General features: G+C 38.8%; 1 long non-coding RNA gene across 1 annotated transcript in view; it reads right to left on the bottom strand.

The window, feature by feature from the left end:
• Positions 1-22148, bottom strand: part of LOC124153522 — a 388339-nt gene extending 366191 nt beyond the window's left edge. Inside the window, exon 1 of the long non-coding RNA XR_006863675.1 lies at positions 21832-22148. This is a non-coding gene — a long non-coding RNA (uncharacterized LOC124153522). The remainder of the gene's footprint in view (positions 1-21831) is intronic.
• Positions 22149-24732: the final 2584 nt, after the last annotated feature.

The raw sequence follows: 24732 nt of genomic DNA, 5'->3' as shown, positions 1-24732 counted from the left end.
TGAATAATATCTATTATGCCATTATTTCAAAGGAAAATTCTCGCAAAGAAAATTTTATGTAAAAAAGGTTCCATTGAAGGATTTTAGATCTCTGGGGAAATTAGAACATACATCTCATAAAATTAATTTCATTTTTTCTTTGCTTTGGGTACACTGCGAAAATTCGATACGCATTTAGATAGTTTTCTCCACACGCTGAAAGCGACAAAATCCGATTTTTCCTGGACAATCGCCGAATTTCCTGAGTTTTTCCAGAAGACCGAAATTCCTCGAGTATTCTGGGCTATCCCACTTTTCCAGGTTAGCGTAAGCCCTGACTTAAGCATCAGGAATCGATCCAGGATCCTCCGACCTAGCACGGGAAGCAATTTCCACTTATGCTACTAAGGCTACCATACAGAAATATAGTGAAAGAAAAGGTGATCGTCACTCGGGTCCATGTAAAGGCAACAGCCTAATTTTTCCTCAGTTAATTTTTTTTTCAATCCCAGGGCTGGCGAGGACGACTTCGTAAAGCTTCACCGTTCTTAACGCTACAAATGGATATTTTCTTAAGAATTAAGAGAGGGTATACAGTTTGCTTCAAGAGACTGCAAGGTCTCTCTCGATTTTGCTATTTTTCTTATCAAGAACAAAGTGTATCCCTGAAACTCGATTGTAATAAAAGGCTTATGACTATTAATTATAAAGTATAACCAATCAACTAAACTTTGCCTGTGTCAAGCTCACGTTATTGGTTCCTTCATATTTCGTACCACGATCATGTTCACGTAGGTATTATTTTCCTCCAGCTATAAAAATATCATAAAACGTCTCAATACTTATTTGGTGTGCTTTTTGCCGTTAATTATTTCCTCAAAACAACGACATCTTTCACTTTACCGAGTAAAATTATCTGCTTTTAAGTATCTCCCGGATCCTGGTCTGATCTTCCAGCTTGAGAAAACACCAAATCCCCAGCTCACTTTCGTTTTTTAAAGTCTTCGACTGCCTCTGAAGAAGCCAAGCGGAAGGCTCAGTCGGAGGAATATGATGAAGGAGGAAGAAAGTTAGCGAGAGGAAGGGATTTAGGGAAAGAAGGGTACGTAAAGCGCCGAATAATACAAAAACAAGGCATAAGAATACGACGAATGCAAAACTTCCTCCGCCCGCCCAACCACCCCACTCCAGGGACGCGAATAATAACGGATACCTACGGAGAAAACGTCCTTAGCACACAAATTGTAAGGAAAGTTTTAAAATGTGGAGAAGCAAATGGAACGAGAGGAAAGTAAGGCGGTGCGGGTGAAGTTGGAGAGGTGTATTCTACACTAGGGGAGGGGTTGTGGGAAATGGAAACTAAAAATAAACAAGAAGAGTGGACCTCCCCCCTCTCCTGATGAAACTCAAGAGAGAGGTTGCTGGTGACAGCTTAGCAATTGGAAAGTGCGAAGGAAAAAAGGGAGAGAATAGGAAAAAGTAGGGGTTAGAAGGAAGCACTGAACAGTTTACAAGCATCGAGGTTTTTATTCCCACAGGAGAATATTTTTAAGCGTGCCTCCTCTTCCTGAGTACGTGAACACAAGTTAAACCACAAATAAAAACGTGATTATCACATTCTCATTGCTGAACTGAAAACTCATTCATTATTATGATACATAGAAATAATTATATTCTACGACACAACGCAGAAATGGTGAAAAAAGTGGTGGGAAAACATTTCAGTTTCTCACCGAAATTTATTTTCATTACTTGATGCTTTTCCTTTTTACAATAAAATTACATTGTGGCACTTTCTAAGGTTGGTGCAAAAATTATACGCGCCGATAAATATCTACGGAATCGGGAGATGCTTTTATCGGTAAATTTCAAGTGTGTTTATTAAGCAAGAATATCTTTTACAAAACCTAAAATTTGGCGATACAAGCTATAATGGGGAAACTAAAGCAGTTTCAAGCACAAAAGAATACTGACCACCTAAATTTGAGTCCTCAATTCAACGAAATACGAGAATAGATTTCTATAAAACTCCAGTCTCAAGGAGCACAAAATCATTGAGTGTAAATAAAAATTTTCTGAACCGAACGCAAAATCACAGTCACAACGACGAAAACCGATAAGATACATTGCAACGCAGGACTGCTGGACCAGGATTGCGGACGGAAGGCCTCATGATGGGGGACGGTTCTGTGGAGGACAAATAAATGCCGGAAAACGGAATGGCTGCGAACGAGAACTCACGGCAAGCACAAGGATAAACAGAGACTTGATTAGCGCAATCCCAATTGCGAATTGGATACCCAACCGGATGTTCACAAGCGAGAGATTTGTACCTTTACAAGATAACCCCACCTTGAAAGTCACTTCAGGAAATTTTACAAAGTTGATGTACTGCTCATTAGTCACATTTACGAGTGAAAACTCGTTCAAAATTATTCTTGCAGGTGGAACATACCTGTTTCTTTGTCTTCTTGCCTTCGTAACGAATGAATTAACTCCAAGAAGCGACAGCTAAGACCTATCAATCTAAAGAGAAATGAAGAGGAAAAGGGGTACAAAAGGAAGATATTCCATTTTTTTAATTTCCATAAGAGAACAACGGCCTATATTTAAAATGAAAATCAAAGAAAATAGTTGCACATTGTCATCACTTATCTTCATACTGCCGATTTCACTAAAACCTATATTAGGTAATTCCTGGAAAAATAAAATGCTAACATCGTCTGCTCAAAGGCTCCCGCATTCATGCAATTCATTCAGAAAAATTAGCAAGACGTACACCAATTAGCACTGATCTCATGACGCAACCTCGCCGTCTTGAGGTAAAAGCATGATGTCCTTATAAAAAAAATCCCTCTGCCGAAGTTCCCGAAAAATTATGGCAAGTGGAATTGTATGTTTGTCCTCGGTAAATCTTTCTCTTCCCTCCACTTTGGCTCCGTCGACCGCAAACAAAAAGCGTCGATAACGTATTGGTCTGACATCTCAAGGAAACTTTCCAAGACTTTTCTCTCTGCAAATGTCAGTGGTTGCCGAAGAAACTCCTCCTGAATTTCTCTCTTTGTCTAAACATTGCCTTCGCAAGGAGAAATGAGTCGGGAGGACTATTTCCATTGATAACGAAGGGAGTCTCAAAAATGGAATGGATCATACTGAGTATAAATAGATGAAATCAAATGGAAACGGATTTATTATATTAGCATGCGATTACAACTATTGTGAGCTCTACCGTGGATAACGGGTAAACGTCATCAGTTCTTATCTTCCCTTTGCCACCCACAATTCTCATCGTCTAAGTTTCCTTATTGAATTCCGACAAAGCACAATCCTTCCAATTAACGGGACGTAAATTCTGCGCGTTGTTTCAGTCCTGGATTTTCTTTTTCAAACGATCAGTAAAAATAGAGATATTTTAAAAAAAAACAAGGAAAATTGGCCAAGTAAGCCAAAACTGGTCTCTGATTGCCGACTGATTTAATTTGTTCTCTGCCTAATTTCAACACTACGATGTTTCCCGTATTAAACAATGCAATTGATGAAGCACTCATAAATACCTAAAACCAATTTCATAGGAACTCATAACTAAGCAATTAAATAAGGAATAATAATTTTATGGTACATTTGATCTCTTTTTCGCCAACTTTTGTCCTTTCTGTAAAAATAGCAAATATTGCTTTGCGTTCCGAAGAAAGATTTTTATTACTTTCTAGCAAAAGCGCTCAATTATGCACGCACTACTGGAAGTTCTTTCTCTTGCAGAGAGTAGTAAAGGAATTAATTTAAGCGTTGAGATTTTATGCTTCCATCGCGTCGACGAAATAAAATAGAGCACCGTGATATTCATTCATCCGAGGGGGATAGCATATGATTCGCCTTTCGATAAAGTGAGAAAATAAGAAAATTATTACAACAAAAATCAAACGAAGTAGTTTATTATCTTTTCCTTTCATGCTGTCTTACAGTGATGCTTGCCAAATTTTTATGAAATTCTTACTAATCTCTTAGGTATCATACCTCTAACTGAATGCATTCTCTCGTTGAATTATCCAGAGAATTGCAACTTGATTATTATGTTCATTAAAATATCCTCAATCTCATTCTCCATACCTAAACTAATCGAAAGGCACTAGGAAAGACCAAACAAAGTTACTAAAATTCACACTTTATCCTAAGATGAATTCTTCCTCGCAAGTCAAAATTAATACTCATCAAATTAATGATTTCATGTATTCAAATTTGTTTCAATACACACAAGTAATGATGAAACGTTTGGATTAGTATGGGTGAGTTACAGCTTATCTGCTTCCATTGCTTTGCTGTTTCATGCATTAACTCTAGAATTTAATTAAAATGATTACATGACAACAAGATTAAAGATCCAACTTCAACTTCCGCGTCGCAACCTGTCATCGCCATCATCGAGCGGTGGCAGAATGAAAAATAATGTTATTACTGCATTTACCCTCACTATTGAAGTTAAATAAATAATCTTCAGTATTTCGAGCTAAAACACTCTTTTACATAATAGACCGAAACGCCAGAAAATTTCACATACTCAAAACCAAATATAACACTTTGCCCAGTGATCTACTGAAAATAAGCCTAAGAGAAAATTTTTAATAAATTGCCCAGCGAAACTGGGTATTTTTATGTATGTATACGGGGATGCACCCGGCATAATAAAGAATCCTTTTAAATAGCAAGAAAACCAAGACCATTTTCTGGCCTACTTACATTTAAAATTTGCAATGAAAACTTTGCACGGAAGGATCCGTTCAAAAAACAAACTAAAGCGCACGAAAACACTTTTCCATTCAGACCCTGCGGGAAATAGTATGTTGGAAAAATGGAATGGAGCAGTATACACATAATTCATTTTAGCAGTTCATAACTGGGAGCTTGAATTAATTTATAGAAGAAAAATGTCGACAAACGCTCATCTATGGAAGCAACGAAGTCGACACTAGCGAAACAAGAAGTCACACGATCGATTCCATTAGAAAAGAATTCTGGTCAAGGTTAGACAACTTAAAGGCAGGTAGTACTACCGCATCACTGAGATGACTACCTTGACTTTTCTGATCCATTCTGCCAACCCAAGTCTATCCATACCCTTGCCGGTTAACGCCCGGGATCATTTCCTGTGAAGTCACAACCAGCCATGCTGAAAGCGTTAAAAGCAATAAGCGATGATTGAACTTAGCTTTGTAACCAAAAATTACAATTGATTTAATACTTTCATAACTTGTTCTCACCTGTGGACGAATACCGAAACCGAAGACAAAGCATATAAGTCATTCATGAATTAACCTAAAAACGTGTATTCTTTGAGAAGAGTTGTTATGTGAAACAATTAGAGGCAAAAAATATTTACCACAGTGTGACCCTGAAATTTTCTCTCAATTAGTATGCATTAATCCCAGAATGACATCGACTAATCAGAATTCTGGTTTCCAAAATATTTTGTTTTTCTATTTTTTGCCTCAAGCCAAATTTTACCGAAATTCACCGGAAAAAATTGAATCATTTGGCAATGCCAAATTCCTCCACATAGAAAATATGATCATCCTCAATTTTCACTTGCAATGGTTAAATTAATTTCTCTTAATAATTGAAACTCGCTACGTTCAAACAAAAATGAATAAATTTCATCCAAATAATCAATGAAGTACAAAACAATAACTAAGTGATTCAAGGACAGATCCGTTAAATTTGCAATTTCTACTTTGTTTTAATTTAGTACCTCGAACAAAATTGAATGGCATCCCTACAGAGTTCCATCAAGCAGATAATAAATAATTTACTTTACATTATCGCTTTATTACCTTAAATTAATAAGAGAATACACTAGCAACCAATGAATTTATAGTACTGCCAAATAATATTTCTTCGGGCTTTTAAAACTTGAAAATATTTAATATGTTGTGTGGACATTAATGGGGGTTATATCCGACCTTTTAGCAAAGTATGTACCGAAAGAAAAAGGAAACCACACTCGGCATTTTTCGACAGAATAATGATAAGATATCAAAAATGAAAAGCTTTCGGCACTTTGTGCGTATTAAAAAAATACACACATTCCGTAGTGCAGGCCGTATACAAATGAGTCTGGAAAAAATTCCGCATGCATCGGCCCTGTCTGACGGGAAAAGAAATGACGACGTACGAAGGCGCACGACGCCGAGAGAAGCGCTTTATAGAGCGCGCTGCGTCCATCAAAATTACGCCTCAATAAATGGACTAAGTCACTGCGGCGTGACTAAAGGCTCACGTCAAATATGCAAATTTAATCGCGCACCTGGCCCCAGGCACAACAACCCTCCCGGGCGACAGGATAAAAAAAATAAACCCTGGGAATTTATGGCAAAAGATAAAATAATAATAATACTATTTCGGCATAGTGCGGACTATAAACCAAGCCGAGTAACGAGAGCGGCGGACGAGGAAGAGCGGTATATATACACACAGAGACACACACGCGGGCAGTGACAGAGGAGACTGTTTGCTGCACGGACTGTCGCAGTCGAATGGCATGCATGAGGAGTGGATGACATGGGAGAAAGAGAATGGACCATGAGGTAGGAAGAAAAGAGAGGAAAGAGGTATTATGATGATGCAGGGATTCCCGCAAATATGAGCACACGCAGGGATAACGAAATTCCACAACGCGGAGTGAAAATTCCGGAACGGGATCAAATCGATCGCCTAGTCCGCCATATCCTCTTCATTCCGGGGGTGTATCTACGTATTTCAGGTTAATTAGATGTTTAAAAAAAACATTAGCGATTTCTGTGAATCATGCTTCTGTATGATTCTGTCATCTGTCAGAACGCACTGAACTAGTTGCGATAACGAGATTTAACTTATGTTAGCCAAGCGGTGAAAAAACTCGAACGTCTGTCAAACGCCAGAACCGAGGAGGATAGTCGATGGTGAAATTTTCGACTCACGACAATAGCGTAATTTTGAAGTCAGGACCTAAAACATTTCAACAATTCCATTTAAAGATCTTCATTTTTTTTCTTACTTGAGAAGATAGATCCACGATAATTTTGAAACATCAAATCCTTGGCGATTCTGACCCCCGGACTCGAGCCTAGATCAACGGCGTAGCTACAATAGAGCAGCTATAAGCGAGTATTCCGTGGCTCTGACGGCTATGGGGGCAACACGACTGAAAGTTTGCGTATTAAGAAGCTTTTAAATATATATTTAGTGATGGCTTGGAAACCGATAGCGAGTAATGTAGCCGAAATTCATCGTATATCAATAGTAGTTTCCAGGGTGAAAAGCGAACGGAGACCAACTTCGTTTATGCAATGAGGCAGCAAGCAGAACACAATTACAGCAAAAGATTATGACACTTCACAATATCCGATTGAGGTAATGAAAGGCTCTATTCTAAAAACTGGTACTTGCGGCTCGAAAAGTGCAACCGGAGGCGTGCTACTGTTTCCCTACGATTTCCACAGCCAACATTTAAGTCGCCAAGGGTCATATATGGATTTGAATGCCTCGAGTTATTCGCCTCAGAAAGGAAAGAACGGGCCATCGTCCTTCCTTCGCAGAGCCCGTCTGAATGCTTCAAAAGTCAAATTGTACACTTATCCTCATCATTCTATACCTATATTTTAAATGAATTCTGCTTTCAATATTCTTACTCTCCCCTCCGTTCCTTTCCCGAACCCCTATCACACATTCCTCCCTCAACTGCTATGCGCATCAGAAGGCGTAATTTTTCACGCGGACTAAAATGGTCAGGATCCCACAATCTCGCACTAAGCGCTACAATGACTTCTTCGCAGACAAATGAGCCCTTTCGATCGATTCCATGAAGCAGAATAGTTCGTGATTCTTTGCCCCAACAAAACAAGCCAAATAGATTATTTCATAGTAAAATTTACTCAATCACTTTTCACGTGGATTCCTCAATAACAAAATGATAAGAAAACGACTTCATTGGGGCGTGATTGAGACTAAAAGGAGTGTCTTCTTCCGATCATCCCCTCAATGGGTGAAACCTGTGGCTTCTGCCAAATGTTTAAATGGTACAATATTTTTCGACCGCAACCTGGTTCCAACAATTCGAAAATTCAGTTCAGCGAGTGAAATCACAATCGACATCAGTGGTGTAGCTAGGAGGGGGTCCGAACCTCCGAAATATAAAAGCACACTCACTTTGCATCATAAAGGAACCAAATATTGAAAAAACGTGAATTTACTGAAGATTTTTTAATGAGGTCTTTCGATTATGAAAAGTGTTAAAATTAGTTTAAAACTCTCTACTTAGTTCCCTGTTTTTCAAATATTTTCCCCCCTGGTTTTGAACCCCCCCCTGAACAAAATCCCCGGCTACGACACTGATTGACATGCTCATTAACGGAGACCTCAGTTATCGTTAAATCCAATCAGATGAACAACTGACTATTGTAGGCACATCAAGAGAAACGTCTGCAGTAGCCGCAGTTCCGTGCCACGAGGAACCCGACAGAACTGCACCACGCACCCAGAAAGCCCTCACAAAATCGTCAAGGCGAAGTTAGAACAACAGGAAGGTCTTGCTGCTCCAGAGTATCACAATAAGTGCCCGTGATACTAGGCTTAGAAGTAAGAGCCTGAAAATTCGTAAATTATTTTAAATGAAAACGACAGTGGAAGACATTGATCATACGCACTCCACGATTGAAACATGAACCCCTTCCCCCAAGGCTTTGATGCATAGGCAAAAGTAGTAATCCACAAAATATCCCATCCCTTCCATCAAAACGATATTCTCAATTATTTTGACTTCGCGCAAATCTATCTAATCGCTGACAATAACAGTTAACTAGGCTGTGAACCGTATTTGGCGCGCTTCGTGCTAAATAAAAACCACCTTCTCCCTCATTCTCTTTACTTTTTTAATAAAAAAATAGCGCTCGGTAACAATATTCTGTGTTCTGTCAATTGAAAAAGCTTTTTCTCGTTTTTTTCGTTTCAAACCTTCGGCGTATAAAATTGCTCCTAAAATTCTGAGAAATAAAAAGACCTGACGAACCCATCACATGAACTACCCTGTTATTATTTATAAACTTCGCAGAAATGACTAACTCGACAAGCCTCTTTCTACTAAAAAAAATCCATTATAATATTTGGCCAACATAAAAGCCGCCATGCATGGTCAAATTACTTATAGGAATCTAGGCCAAGCATTCCTAAAAATCTATTCCACAATCCTAGATTGCAGAACTTTCTCACGGGGTAGAATCTGTTCCGCATTCATGCCGTGAATTTATCTCAAGAGTTCCAGTTAGGGAAAAGGGTGTAGCTATCGAGTTCAATGACACTCGAAAAATATTCTATGCCGAACCAGAAGATTGCATGCAACAGTCCCTTTTTGCGTGGGCTAACTATCACCACGAGGAGTTATTGACCTAGATTACCCGAAAGCTTAACACCCGGATTTGAACCTGGGACTTTAGTCCACTTATCCACCCACTCGGCGGGCACATAGTCATAAATTTGCTTCGAGGTGAGGTTGGGTTTTATCTGGGTTGTTCATACTTGTATTTTGTCGTTAATTCGCACGCATCAGGAAACTTATTTTTTTTTAATTTTGCCGGCCTCGGTGACGGTAGTCTTCGCCTGACTCGAGTCCAACCTGAGTAGGAAATCCCTAACTAGAGCTTTGTTCGCGTCGCTTGCTCCATCTGCACCTTCTGCACCGGAAGGTGCAATGAAAATCAGGCGGGTGCAGGAAGGTTCAACTCGTGCGACGCGAACGGCAACGTAACAACAAAAATGGCGCGGGACATGATTATAATAAACATTGTCGAAGAGGATTTTTATGAAGAATGTAATGTTATTTTCCCAGCTTTCATTCAGCCGCGGGATAGATATAACGTGTTATTCCAGTAATTGTCGCGATTTACTCGGGTTTGTTATGATTCTGGTTGAACTAATATTGAACACATTTGTTTATTGCTTGTTTGTTATTTGATTGTATTGGCATTGCGTTGCAAATGCCTCTACGTCTTCCTTTATTAAGAATAAGGTTTTAATCTTTCGCAATTATGGCAAATTTGATATCGATATCCTAGACCTAAGTTTATTAATTGGTGTGAGAAAGGTTTCAATGAGCTAAAGTTACCATTTAGATGTAAACATTGCCTTTTCACTTCATATACGCCTTTTAGTTATGCTAGTTGTTTTTATTAAAGGCTATTACATTTTTATTACGCATTAATTTCTTTACTCGATTACTTCCAGTAGATAGGGAAAATTACTTAACAACTTTTTTAAAAGGATTCGTGACCACCGGGACTAACAATTTGGTAATCTCGTTCGAATTTTTCGGGAGCAAGAAGTGGTCCCAAATGAAATTCTTAAGTGTAATGACCAAAGGCAATTTGGTCATTTGGAAGGCATTGTCCGAATATTTTTGTGTCTGGCATTTCCTTCGTACCTTTACTGCCCATATGAATGAAAGGATATTTGTGGCTGCCTCATTCCATATTGGTCCAAGTGGTTCGTTGGTTCAATGGCCTCATGGTCGTATATAATATAAGTATTACCTCTGTAGTCCCAAGATCGTCGAGGAACTCTTTGCCCCTATCTAGAATCTGAGATAGTATTTTTATCGTTGTAAACGATCATCTATTTCATAGAAATCATGGTGAAAAATAATGAAAAACTCGTTCAATACTGCGGAAAGATTAATTAGCATTCATGAATCGAAATAACGGAATATCATAGTGCATTTCATTGAGAAGGTTGGTGGTGTGAAAGACGTCATATTATTCGAAGTCATAATTCTAAGTGTCAGTTGTGGCAAAAAAACATTTTTATTAATCACAATTTCACCTACCATAGCGACAAATACCACTCCATCCTCATCGAAGAGTAATTCATTGTGCTTGTCTACATTGGTATAGCTGTCATTTTGACAACACTACATGGATCCACTCACGATACTGTTTCATTAACGAGAAAAGAACATATACCTACGGTACGTTTTAAGAAATTGCTATTGGATTGGCATCAGTCCTCCGTGGGAGTTATAGTAAATGTATAGTCGACGATGCGAACAAATCGTTTTAGAAAATTGTTTATTGATAGGTTACTATGCTAAAACTAAGGTATTTTTCATTTGAATAAGCACTTTTGCCACGTTTAATGAGAAACGTCCATTTCATTTGACTATATATTATAGTAAGTTCGCTTTTGTTTACTATTTAACCACTTGAAAAAAATTATTATTATTAATATTTCACCCAGTCAGATGTATTTCAAATATCAGATGTTTTATTTCCGAAGAAGTAACGTCAAAATGAAATACCTTCCAATTATCTATCATGGCCATTTATTTTCCGCCGGTTTTCGTCTGCTATTTCCCATGATTCCTGAAGTTGCACCTTTTGCTCCACCTCCGAAGCTGGTGCAAAAGGTGCAGATAAAAGTTGCACCTTTTGAACCTGCACCCGCGACGCGAACAGCGTTCGTCACTTGCAACTTCCGCGACGCGAACGCAAAAGTGGCAGAAAGGTGCAGGAAAGTGCAGAAGTGGCAGCGACGCGAACAAAGCTCTAGTCATGGTTTTCTGTGGTTGCCCTATGTTAATTGTTGTAACCCGCCCTATGAAAGGACCAAATAGTGTTTTTTTTTGGGAGTGACGAAAATTAAATAAATAAATTCTATATTTCACTAGATCAGCAACATATTTCTTTTGCATAAAGCTGAAAAATAGGTTCATTGCTGATAATTTGCAAACTCTATAAAATGTAACAACGCTTACTGCAAAATGGAGTGTCAGAGTGTCAGTGCCCCTGGGCTTGTGGTCTCCACAGCAGATGCACTGCGGGTAGTTGCCACAAGGGAAAAGTTTTTAGGAGGGGGGGGGAGAGGAAGAGGCCCCCAAATCCTGGTTGCTACGTGCCTGCCTCTCAGCCACCACTCTTTACCAGGGATTTACTATTTTTTACCTCGTTTTTCTTAATTTCACAAGGGGTTTATCTTCTGTTCAGTTCGGTGACATATTTGATATCGACCACTTTTCAGATTAGCTGAAGCCCTAAAATTTTCGAGAAAGCTCAGAACTGGATGAAAATGCAATATTCTTGAATGGAACAGTATCTCAAGTAATATTCAGTATTAAAAATCAAATATGGAGATTAGTTCCAAAAGTGGCCGCTAGAAATTACTAGCAAAAAATTCTTTTATAAAACAACGTTTATCCCGTGAACTCAAAAGAATAAAATTAATTTTCTTTGAGCCTGGCAAGGGCTACAAGTATATTACTTCATATACAACGAAAAACGATGGGCACACTTATTTTCAATATGCTTCATATGTAATTATATATTCTCAAAATTCCTCTAACAGAGCTATCAATTTGTATGGGATATCAAGAAAATTATATACTCACTACAATAAAAGCTCGCGATTAAATGATTACTGGCATAATACAACACAATTGACGGTTTAAGAGCTAAGAAACTAAGGCAAAACTTTTATCCATTTCATTATATGGTCAAGCCACACAATGTAAAAGTTTTTTAGTCTAATGTAATTTTATTAGACTTTCAACATTCTATTTTTGTCATAGATAAATAAAAATTTGAAGAATATTCATTTATTTTATAAAGCATCATATAAAATTAAGCTTCTGAATTACTTTACATTATAAATTATATAATATGGACTGTTTCGTGAGCTCATAATTACAATTAAATTTCAAATTATTTAAAAAAGTATGATTTACCATAATTTACATTATTGGACCTTGAAATAATGGGTATTTCCATGAATTAAACTTGAATATGTTGTATTTTTATTGAAATACTGAATGAAAGTAAAGTTCCAAATAAATTCATTATTTTAGTGACATATGCGCTCAACATGATTTCTAGTAGTAAATGAAGCAATGAAGCGTATGAGGTAATTTTTTCAGAGCTCTTATCAGGCTCAAAGAAGAGTTCTTATATTATTTTCAGTTCCTGAGAAATACCATCCGCATTTTATGATCGTTTTCCGCGAATTTAATTGTATTTTTGAGCGCTTTAAATCCACGAAAACGGAAGAATGACATGGAAATAGTATCAGAGAGGAGAATGGAGAGGGAGAGGAGGGAGGGGGATTAAAGAGAGGAGGGGGAAAAAGGGTATGGGGTCAGTAGTGCTCGGGCAAACATGAAAACTTCTAGCTCGCCTTGGGGAGCACTGGCAGTGTGCAGAGGGTAAAAGGATGACGATCGGACTGGTGGGAACGGGCCGTGGAAGGGTGGGCAAGGGAAACCGAGGGTGGGGGTAAATTGAGAGAGGGGGGGAACACGGAGAAGGTTAGGCGAGAGACGTTATGACGAAAAAGAGAGGACTGTCAGACTGAGGAGCGGGAAGCTGTGGTAGTAAAGCTCTGGCCCCCCAGATGAGGGGAGAGGTAAGTACGGTAAAAAAAAGGATAAAAAGATAGTGTGGGAGAAGTTGAGAGTGGGAGGGAGGGGAGGAGAAAGTTGGGGAGGGGGGGGGGGGTGAAGGTTGGAGGGATTCTTACTCGGACGATGGTGTGGGGTGGGGAGAGAGGGAGGAGGGGATGAGTGAGCCCAGGAGGACAGAAAGGACGGAAGGAAGGAGAAGTTTAAATAAGTTATGAATTACAAAGTAGGTTTCCTTGTCAAAGGGACTCTGTAGGGCAAGAAGCTGCAGCGCTGAGGGGCATTGAAGGGGTTGAGGGGGTCGGAGACATGCCGTAGGAGCAGAAAGTCAGGAGGAGAAGAGAGGTATATACATACATACATGCATGCATAAAGGGGAGGGAAGGGGTTATAAGTGTGGGGAAGAGAGGGACGACGGGAACCCCGCACTTCCCCCGACCTGCAGAGGCAAATTCCGCACGCTCGTACAAAATTCACGCCGCGATGAAAAAAATCTATTTCGAGGAAGACGGCGGAAAACCATTCAAATTAATGGCTCCCTGCGATGAGATTCCTCGTTTTTTCTTCTCTCTCTCGTCTTCGTAGTCGCGCGAACGCACAAGTGCGTTCACGCTCCCCATTGCGATAAACGAGGTGTTCGCGGATTCGCCCCTTTCTTGTTTCCGCAGCGAGGAATTAAATTCTCCTCTCGTGCACGCTCATAGATAAATGAACACCCCGCGAAACCAATATATCATAGACCGTCTGGTTCCTCAAGTAGCTTGCCGGGAAATATTAATGGGACAATTTTTTGTGGCAATTTCTCACTAGCTAACCCTCAAATCACCATTCATTCCACCTACTATGGAATAATCAAGTATTACTTATGGTAATCACTCAGAATGCTCTTTTTAAGTGCTCCATCACTGAGCCCTCGTGCTCCGTTTAGTTAAGGCTTTTTAATCTTCTTGTCATATATTTTAAGTTAATGTAGAAATGCAGCAAGACCACGACAATAAAACAGTATTTCTACAGCTTATTTTGGATTCCGTTGATTTTGAAACGCAACGATTACGAAAATATCGCGATACAGTCCTCCCTAAATTAGGTTCCTCGTCTATCTTCAAATCCAAATCGCTGATACAAGTATGTGCTCCGTGAGCAGAGAAATAACTTAGTTGATATTTACTCAGGAAACAGGCAACTTATTTACATAAGATTTGTGCCAAATATGATACTATGATATCGTTATGTTTCAGATAGAACCACGGGCTATAAATACTTTATCGGCAGTTAAGAGGTGAAATTCACATTTTTTTACAACTGGAAAAACCTGATTTCCTCATTGAAATAATGAATTAGGCCAGTAAATACAAGACCTCACTGGCAAACAATTTGAAACTGCATTAATGCCTTCTTAGTCTAATCAATAAAGACGATATTGGCAGTCAAGTTACGTTGAACAACCGAGATTTCAAATGCTTCCCTTCTCCCGCTCCGTCTTCCGAAACTCGCCCAACAAAGTTCGGAAACCACTCAACCGCGAGAAAACTGGGACAAAGAATTGAATGGGACAAATCCCTCGTCAATAAAAGCTTGCTTGCCTCCAGCCATCGACCTCAGAGCGTTTACTTAATTATTTCTTAAGTAAAAGCACCACGAATAATACTCCGAGCATGATTGGTTCTTCAGAATATTCACTTAAATTTATCAAAATAACTAAACTTATTCAAAGTCTGCAATTAAAATATGATACACAACCTCAGTTTGAAGGATTTATCATCATGATCATCACCTTTAGGCGATTGAAAGTAAACACTGAAAACCGACTAATGATATTTTTAGAGTTCGTTGTTTTCAAAATTCCATTTGTAAACATTGAATTCACAATTGAGCATTGAGAAAATCTGGAGTACCAAAAATCTAATGACAAGTAAATTTATCCAGGATCTCATTTCCTCGCTGTCTCGGGGATTTCATTTGACAATTTTACTGAGCCAGCACCCTAAATTAGAGGGAAAATACGATAACATTGAAAAATCCCTCATTTAACACATTCAACGAATACAAAAACATGATATCTCCTTCAACCCATTTACACCATTGAATTGCCATTAATTTCAATGCAAAGAAGAATTCTAAAGATCCCTCGACAAAGGCCACAGCCGGGTGAAATAGTCGCTCCATAGTGTGTCAACCGTAATGACGCGATGGGTAAAACTTAAAGAAGAGAATATGCCTGAAAAAATCCTAACTTTTCCTCGTTATTTTGAAATGGCTCTGCCAATACTTTCTATAGTTAGTCAGTGATGTAGGTAAATTCTTATCCCACGCACAGGTTGCAGCTAATACCAAGAACCGAGAGACGTCTTTACCTTTTTTCAAAGCGCATTCTCTCTTAGGAGAGACCAAAAAAATAATCATCAAAACTGAAATAACTATAGATTTATGGTAGAATCTCGGTATATCTTAGCGAAGAGAAACGCAGTCAAGCACAATGTAAACGGCCGTACACTGCGCTGCTCGCTTTATTACCCAGAAATTTTTCATAAATCCTAAGGAACTATGATACAGCACAGCTGTTGCATATTTTCCTTTAACCTGGGTTCAGATCTAAAAGAAACAGAGGGCACATCATAGACTAGGTAATAATCCGAATCAATTCTGCGCACAATGGATTTCCATTACGTCATATTCCGTTAAAATAGCGTATAGTCCCATAATTATATACCTCAGTGAACTTCTCAATGCCAATTTATCCGCCACATAACAACATTGGATAGGATAGTACATCACAAAACAAGTGCACACATCTAGTTCTAGTTTCCTCTGCTCTAAGAAAAAACTACTTAGAATTTTCACAAATTATGAAAGAAATGTAAGTAAATGAAATAAGATGTCATATTTAGAATGGAAGTTTTCTCAACACGTAGCATCGCTGCTCTAATAACCACATTCATGATGACACATCAGCTAAATTTCCGATCTATTTCAAATCTTTCTGTAACTATGGATTCATTCTTATTTTAATACCACAGCACAGTGCTTGAAAATTATTTCACCACATCAACGAAATTGTAAAGTAAAATGTACTGCCAAATTTCTATAAATACTTTTATTTTCTTTACACGGTGAGCCTCAATACATTCTGCATTATCGTTAGGGGACGGTAATATAACACATTTAAAACGATGCCACCTGACGATAACACAAAATGTAGGTACTGAAACAGGTCGCGTAAAGAAATTTGAAGTATTTTTGGAAAATTCTGTTATATTTAAATTGCAACATGTTAGAATTCCACCAGACTAAGCCTGAAGCAACCCTCTTTATCAACAAAATCATTTTTACAGAAAAAAATCCTCCATAAAGGGGCAATCAATTACGCGTGGATTACTTAATGGTAAATAGTGAGAATTCTTAAGAATTTAATATTCAGAGTACATTGGAAATCTCCTTCCAAGCAACGTTACGGATCACACTCTTACTAATTTTATTTTCAACTTGATTACGTTACAATTTAAATGGCGGAAGCTTTGGAACGTAAATGTCAATCTAAGATACTTTCAACGATCAAACCCGCATATTACATTTATAGGCAAACAGGAAATGATGGCTTCGTCCCCGCATCATATGTACTCAAGGGAAAAATTTTAAGGGACGGCCATTTAAAAAAATAAAAAAACAAGGATTTGAAGAGTAATCCAAGTGAAGAGCTAAGCCTCACTCGATGGCTGTTTGAATAACGTTGTTGGTTAAAAGAAGGAGAAAGAAAAAAAATCCGTTCCCGCGACGACGCTGGCGAGAAAAAATAACTCCCGTTTCCTGTTATGTCCGCGCGTCACGAACGTGGAAACGCAAATGGACGTTATTGAGCAAGCCTTCATAGCAACCATATATCACGTAATGCCTTTCGAAAAACGGCTTTTTCCTGCGCGTAGCTGTAACCACAGCCGCTTGGCTCAAGAGCACGATTTTTATTGATCCTATAATGCCGGTCTTTAACGTCAGCCTCCGTAAAATAGGAATGACGATTGTTTTATTCAACGTTTTTTATTCGCACGAACAAAAACCGCTGGATTTTCCAAACCTACGAGATGCCGCCAAATAATGTAAATCTATGATTTCAATAAATACACCAGGAAAGGTACCCCCATTCTACTGCAAAAAAAACCGGTGTTTTTAAATTGCCACCTGCGAAGTCCACAAATATTCTATTGCGCCAGCATCAAACTGTGATAGCGTTAGAATAATGAATACCAGATATAAAAATTATACTTATAACACATTACTATAGCTATAACTGAAAGTAACCTCCGTTTATTTTCGTTTAGTTGCTTAAAAAATAATAACTTTTTCAGTAGAAAAATAGAAGGAGGCAAGATTTCTCGTTCTTTATCAAAAATTAATGAAGAAGTCATGGCAGAGTAAAATTGGAAATGTTTTGAATACATTGGACTTTTTCCCCTGGTTCATAGCTATATAGCTAATATTCTTTTACGAGGCCATTATTTCAAATAAATATATAGCAACATAGGAAACAAATAGATCAAATAGAATTGCATGATATAACCGAACTCATTTGGCGACCAAGCGATTAATGCTATCTATCGGGGATGCATAAAAAAGGACGACAGGGTGGTTTCCTATTATTTTTATAACCTAAATCGAAAGATTATTACTCCTGGAGTAAGCATTTAACGCCTTTAGATTTTCAAATGATGATATCTATTTTTCGCGATTAAACGAAAATTGAAAAATGTCAAGAGCGCGAAAACGCGACGGCTAAGTGGGAATGCTGGGTAAAGTCCGTGTGACGTATTTCTGGTTCCCGCTGCCGCCGTGTGGGGTGACCTTGGGGCGAGGCTTTGAGCGCTGATACGATGCAGGCTGCTAGCAGGTAGCAGAGTACCCTGATAGCAATTAGCGCTTGGCTTAAATAAGGAATATTAATACCCTATCAAACGAAGGGAACTTTCCGTCCTCAGGCAATTTTAATACATGGTTATTAAGAAATGTTTCCCTGAGCTCTGTGCCTCATGAATGCATTGGTAATCTCGGACGAACTGAAACTCTTATATACTCGAATAGAATCTAGGTCCCTGGGACGTCACGTGGAGTGGCATCGCATGGGCGCCATTCTGGCCTTTTTCAAATTAGGTTAAAATTGACTTTTATCATTCGTCTAAACTGGGATTTCTAAGACCAAATAATTTGTATATCATGAATACACCAATGGTGAGTAACGAATCGCAATCAATGCCTTTCGTTTTCTTTGGTGAATGAAACTGCCCCAATAGATTCCGGCATGAGATATATTCCGCCAGAATACCGAAAAACAAAACGTATTTTGTTCGACAACTATGGAACATTTTGACTCAAAAAAAATAGGCAACAGTCCTGCAACAAGTAGCCCTACAATTTACACACCTGCATCGGCAGTCCCAGCACAGTTTACATGAAAAAAAATCATTCACGCTTCCTCTGCATAAACTTTGAGTAAAAAAAATAATCAAAAGAATTCATCGAGGTGAAATTATACACTAGGCAAGGTAGATACGAATAAACCTCCTTTATTCATTGAAAAACTATCCGTATCAAAGAGTTGATCTAAATCCTGTTTTTCTTTTCTTATTTTAGTTGTTAAGTACTATTGACATGATAATTTTGAACTGTTCCTTTTTACTTTAAATATTTGTAATTTGTATAAATTATGTAAAATGCTTTTTCAGGCATGTTATTTTTCCTTTTTTTCCTGAACTCCCAAGTTTCCTGGGGTGGTAGCCCTCCCACCCCCATGGCCCCCTCATCCCTCCAAAAGCATATCCCTAGTTACGCCACTGCCGAAGGGAATATTCAAATCACGATAAACCCCACGTACCGTAGCGGCCAATGACTAGGCGGTTCCAACCAAGAAACGAAGTATAAGGTACGTCAGGGACGATTTCAAAATATCCACTTTTAATTTTTTCCATTTTCTTCACCACATGCTCCAAATTAGTATTCACAAATTCAACATAACATACTACGTTTATGCGAAGGAAACACACCACTCTTTACAGCTAATACCGAGATAGGCTTCGTCTTAATTTCAAAAAGCAAAAGATATCTAAAAAACTGAATTATCTAGTTCCCATAAGAAGCATGAACAGTGGGCCTAAAAATTTTATACAGCAAACCACCTCTTGGAGATCGCGAAAACCAACTCAAATATGTTTGAGAGCTCATCTTCAATAGCCTATGCTAGTGAAAACGGACACGGAAAGAGGAACAAGAGGTTAATGGAAAGTGTGCAACTAGGAACAGGAGTCAGTCAGGCCCGCCAAGTGGCAGTGGAATGAAAGTTGACTATAAACAGGGAAATGATGGCCTCAGCTGCGAAAGAACGTCATCACACAGGATTTTCACCTTATTCATACCCTCAGGCCCGTCTTGGTAAAAACCGATCTATGAAAATATTTCCTAAGAGATAGCACCACCACGCCGTGACCTGCGCCCTAAATAGTCCTTATTGGTTCGCTCGAACTAATTTTTCCATAATATAAGCAGAGATATTGCTTCCGGTCCTCTTGGCATGTTCGCGACATCAAACACAAATACCCGTTCTCCTTTTCAGTTGGTATGGAACATTCCGTAACTGAAAACTACAATTGTGTATTTACTCCATAAAGCCTTCTTCTTTTTATTGCCAAAAACGCATGCGGTGATAGTTTAATCTTACAAGACAAAACTATCACTCAGGGATTGCTGGAAACCGGAAAAAATTATTACAACAATCCAAAAAAATCATGAACCTGCGGTGAATTTTGACTTTAATTAAGTTTAAATTGGAGCAATTATTTTCGATCGCGCAGAATTCAAGAGAAAATTACTTTAGAGAGAGATTTCTAGGAGATGCATGCTGATAATTTATCACCCATACCAAACACCCAAGAGGTGGAACACAGGGTATTATGGAGATGTAGATATATACGTGACCCGAAAAACGAAAGTCTCACATCATTGATTAATTTGCCAACCAGTGTTTCTTTCATCCAAATAAAAAAAAACACTTTTTAGTAGATGGTTGGTTGAGGGTAGAGATATTTTTGCAAGAGAAAAATTCTCAATAGAAAAAACAACACTGAACTTATTTCCAATCAAATAGATTTACATGGAATATCTATGACGATAATTGAAATCGTAAGGGAACAATAACATCTTATATAAGAATATACACACCCGCACAAACTCTAAATCTTATGTGTAGAAGTGGATAGAAACATTGGACATCAAACGCATGCCACAATTTGTTGCAACAATCACTATTCGGCACATCACTCTCTCATCCAGTATTTTTTCTTTTTTGAAATACATTGAATGCAAGCACTCACTTCCCTCGAAAATAACAACAGTAAACAAAATCATATCATTTGAATACGATGAATCAAACCTACCATGATTGATTTTACACTCTGAATCGTATGCTGTGACGAAATTAAACTTGAGTGACCACTTCTAGACACTAGTACAAAACTCACAAGTACAAACTAGTACAAACTCACTAGTACAAAATCCAGGTATCAACTTATCCATGGCCATAATTTTCAAAATGTAAGGTAAATTGTCGACAATCTGCTTATGCACAAGGCATACCACATAAGAAGGAACAAACAGCGATTTGCGGAACTCGTTCCATGGAAACGCGCATTTTCTCAATTCGAGGACGTATCTGGAGGAATTTGTCGCCGGGTTCACTAAAAGAGGGGTTTCATTTAAGAGTTTTTCTTCTGAAGGGGGCATACTTTTTGGACAAGGCAACCCAAAACTTTCGGGGATGAGTTTCATCCCTATATTTCCCTCTCGAAAACGGCCTAGTCATGGGCGAAGTTTAGAGTTTTATGTTGGGGGAGGAGTGGACAGTAATCCTGCCAGGAGTTTAGAGGCTATGAACCCCCCCCCCAGTGGAACGGGGGTATTCCATAGCCCTTAACAATAAGTGTTCTGGGAAAATTTGTTTAACTCAGCCTCTGAAAACCACATTGTAAGTACTATCTAAGACTAAAATTTACATAAACTTTAAATGTTTTTGTTTGTATTGTACTTGAATGTACCGGTTTATTATTTTTTGGACAAAATACCATTTAAGATATGGGGACCAGGTACCCCTTGCCCTCCCAAAACTCCGCCCATGGGCCTAGACCCGTGTATTTTCAAGGTAGCAAAGTCAAGATCCAGGTTCCTGAGGTGGAGAAGAAGCCTCGCGAGACTACGGAAGTGATTAATACCGCGATCCTCGGCACTTCTGCTACTGATGCTTCGAGAAGCCTTCGACAGTGGGGAAGATAGGGGGCAGGATATTACTTACGGTACTTTTCATCAGAATGCTACCTAACTTCGAATTCTGGAATAATTCTTCAAGTTCTCCAGCAAAAGCTATATAATATACGAATGAAGTAACATTTTTCGCAAAGACCTTCACTTACCTTATTTAACCGCAGCAATATCCCTCTAACTGACTGAAAAGATCTGGAGACACACTGAATAGCATTATATGCACTAGGAAACCACAAAATCCAGGTAATGGCCCCTCTAAAACAAGTTCCTAAAGTGCACGTGCGAACCAAACCCGACTGTACTTACTACGAACGTAATATTTATCGCACAATAAGAACTGTGCGAAATTATTGCGAACTCGAATCAAAAATACATTTGCACACACTGCAACACGTCCACTTCAACGAAAAAGATAAACTGGCGACGAAAACATAAAGACTTCCAAACACCATTTCACCGAACGCGATTAAAAACTGCACTGCTGACTGCGGCTCGTTGTCGAAGAGCGTTGACGTTACTTGGGTAATGGTGAAACTCGCTCCACTATCTGAGACAGGCGAGTCAAGTGGGGCGCGTAAATGATAGAGCCGCAGCTACTATTAACCACCTGCTCCGGCTAACGAGCCTATATGCCGCCATTAGACTGGACCGCATACCCTTCGCAGTTGCCGATTTTCGAGAATGGTTTGGGGAAGGGGGGAGGATATTCCTCGAGCTGCTCGAGGCTTTGTCCCTCCGAGGTATATGCCTACATCAAGTGTCTCCTGCCGATAGCTGATACGGGAGATGGAAGGAAGGTAAGGCTACTACAGCCGAAGACGCTGGAACAAAAATAATACTGTTGCAATCCAATATGCACTAGAAAAGCGTAATACCCTGGATGCAGCGAGTGGGTTTGAAGACAACCCAATTATTTAATGAAGATGAAAAATCCGTGGATAATGCTCCACGTTCGCTTTATCTTTTCTTCAATTACGCATGAGCGGATCCGTCTCCGCCTCCTACCGGAAAGTTTTCACCGCCACTACTCGAAAGTAGTGTATCTGAAGTAAGATCCAAGGCCCTAGCGAGCGGAAGTATCGTGGTGTTTGATACCCCCATAAACATTTGGGAGATAAGGCCTTCAGCGTGCCCCCTCCTAATTTCTCTCCTTCCCCGAAATGTGCCCCCTTAACGGGTGGCTCTCCCCCCTTCCCCCGATTTTTTCCAGACAACGGCCTTGGTAAGTTAACCTCTTATCACTTTTTCATTGAGACGTTATCTATTCAGTAACTACTCCTCAATATAGTATTTATATGACAAACATTGAAATGCGAAGAGCTTAAATTTATTATCATTTAGCGATGTCTATTATTAGGGAACTAGGTATTTAAAGATGATCAGTTTAAAGTATGGTGATCAGTTCACCACACACTCGGATAATAATGAATGAATTAATCAAAAGATTAGAGCAAATGAAACTTTCAACCATCGTCATGCAAAAAGTGGTGGATTTAAGGTGTAAGGGTCCCCCCAATTCCACAGAAAGTCTTTGGTGAAGCTAATTAATAATTCTAAACTTTGAATCGGAGTCACATAGATAGATGACAAGCCCTATTCGCTCCTACCATCCACAGGATTTGAACCAGAATCCTCTTGATGGGAACCCAACATTGCAGTCACAACATATTCAAATCCCTGTTTTTACTCCACTAGGAACTCCATGAGTTCAGCAAAAGGAATAATTCCTCCATTGATCAATCTCACAGAAAGATTGAGAAAATGCATTTCCTCTGCATGCCACTCAATGCACATAGCAAAACTGGCCAACTAGAATAACTGAAACTCAGTTTATCACTGTCAGAAATCCCAACTACGAGTTTGTAGGCTCCTGCATTACAAGATCTGTCAAACCTCTCACCAAGTTGAAGGTCAATAGCAGAAAGGTGGGGAAGGGAAGCCACTCCCTGGTCAGGGTCTGAGTTGCCCATGCTCCAGTGATTGATCAGAGTACAGAGTGCCAGCATACCTTAAATACCTGCCTCATTAGTACTTTGCCTCCATGCTTGGTTAAAACCTCCTTCAAGGGAGCTGGCAAGCAAAATTGTAATGTCATCCCACTCGGTCACAGAACGCAGTCAATGAACAAACACTGAAGATGCTGCATAGTGTTGGCTACAGTGTTGAACTCTCATCCCCTGGGCTCAGGTTCAAAGTCAGGCAGTGGAACAGATTTTTCAGAGATTACCCGATCCCTGCATGAGTGCTATGTAGAGAGGAACCTCAAGTTCATCACTCCATCCATTGGATGTGATGATAAGCCATGGTCCCCTATGCTCTTATCATTGAGATCAGGCTAATGCCAATGCTGAATTTCTCTCCACCATTCCTTTTCCTTCCATTTGGTACAAATAACACAAGTTGTCGATAGCCTCCACATAGCTACCACAGCTAGGAAGGAACTTGAAGGAACCACAGTTAGCAAGACACAACTGCCGGCACTATATCTCTGGCTGTGGAGCAATTCTTCAGATTGGAGAGCAGGAGCTAAATTTGATACTGAATCCACCCCTGATTTCAGTCTATAGAATTATAAATCCCTAGCTTCACCCATTCAGTATATAATATTTATTTATGGTATATTTGTCACTAAATAAAAAGTCACACAAAAAATCATATTCTTCCAAATAATTATAAAAACATTTTTATCAACACAACATCTACACATATGCAATCTAAATTTTATAACAACATAGTCCAATAGTAGAAAACTAAGATTTAAACAGAAAAATGAACAAAATGAGATTTTTCAACAAATAAACTTAAATGCTTGAATGCTTAAATAGGTAATACATCAAGCATTTATTTCATAATATGCTTGATGTTTACGAGAATATAGGTTATCATTTACTGAATGACTAGTATTTTTTGTCAATAACAGATAATTATTTTTTATATATGAATATTTAATTGTATTTTACATTGATTATTTATTAAAGGCAAAAAATGTCCAGAAATATGGCAGAAGTACAGTGTTTAAATAGATTTAGAATAAATAAATTTTATCTATC

The sequence above is a fragment of the Ischnura elegans genome, chromosome 1 (assembly GCF_921293095.1).
Source record: "Ischnura elegans chromosome 1, ioIscEleg1.1, whole genome shotgun sequence".
NCBI lineage: Eukaryota > Metazoa > Arthropoda > Insecta > Odonata > Coenagrionidae > Ischnura > Ischnura elegans.
The sequence above is the reverse complement of the archived record's forward strand: the minus strand, read 5'-3'. Positions and strand labels throughout refer to the sequence as shown.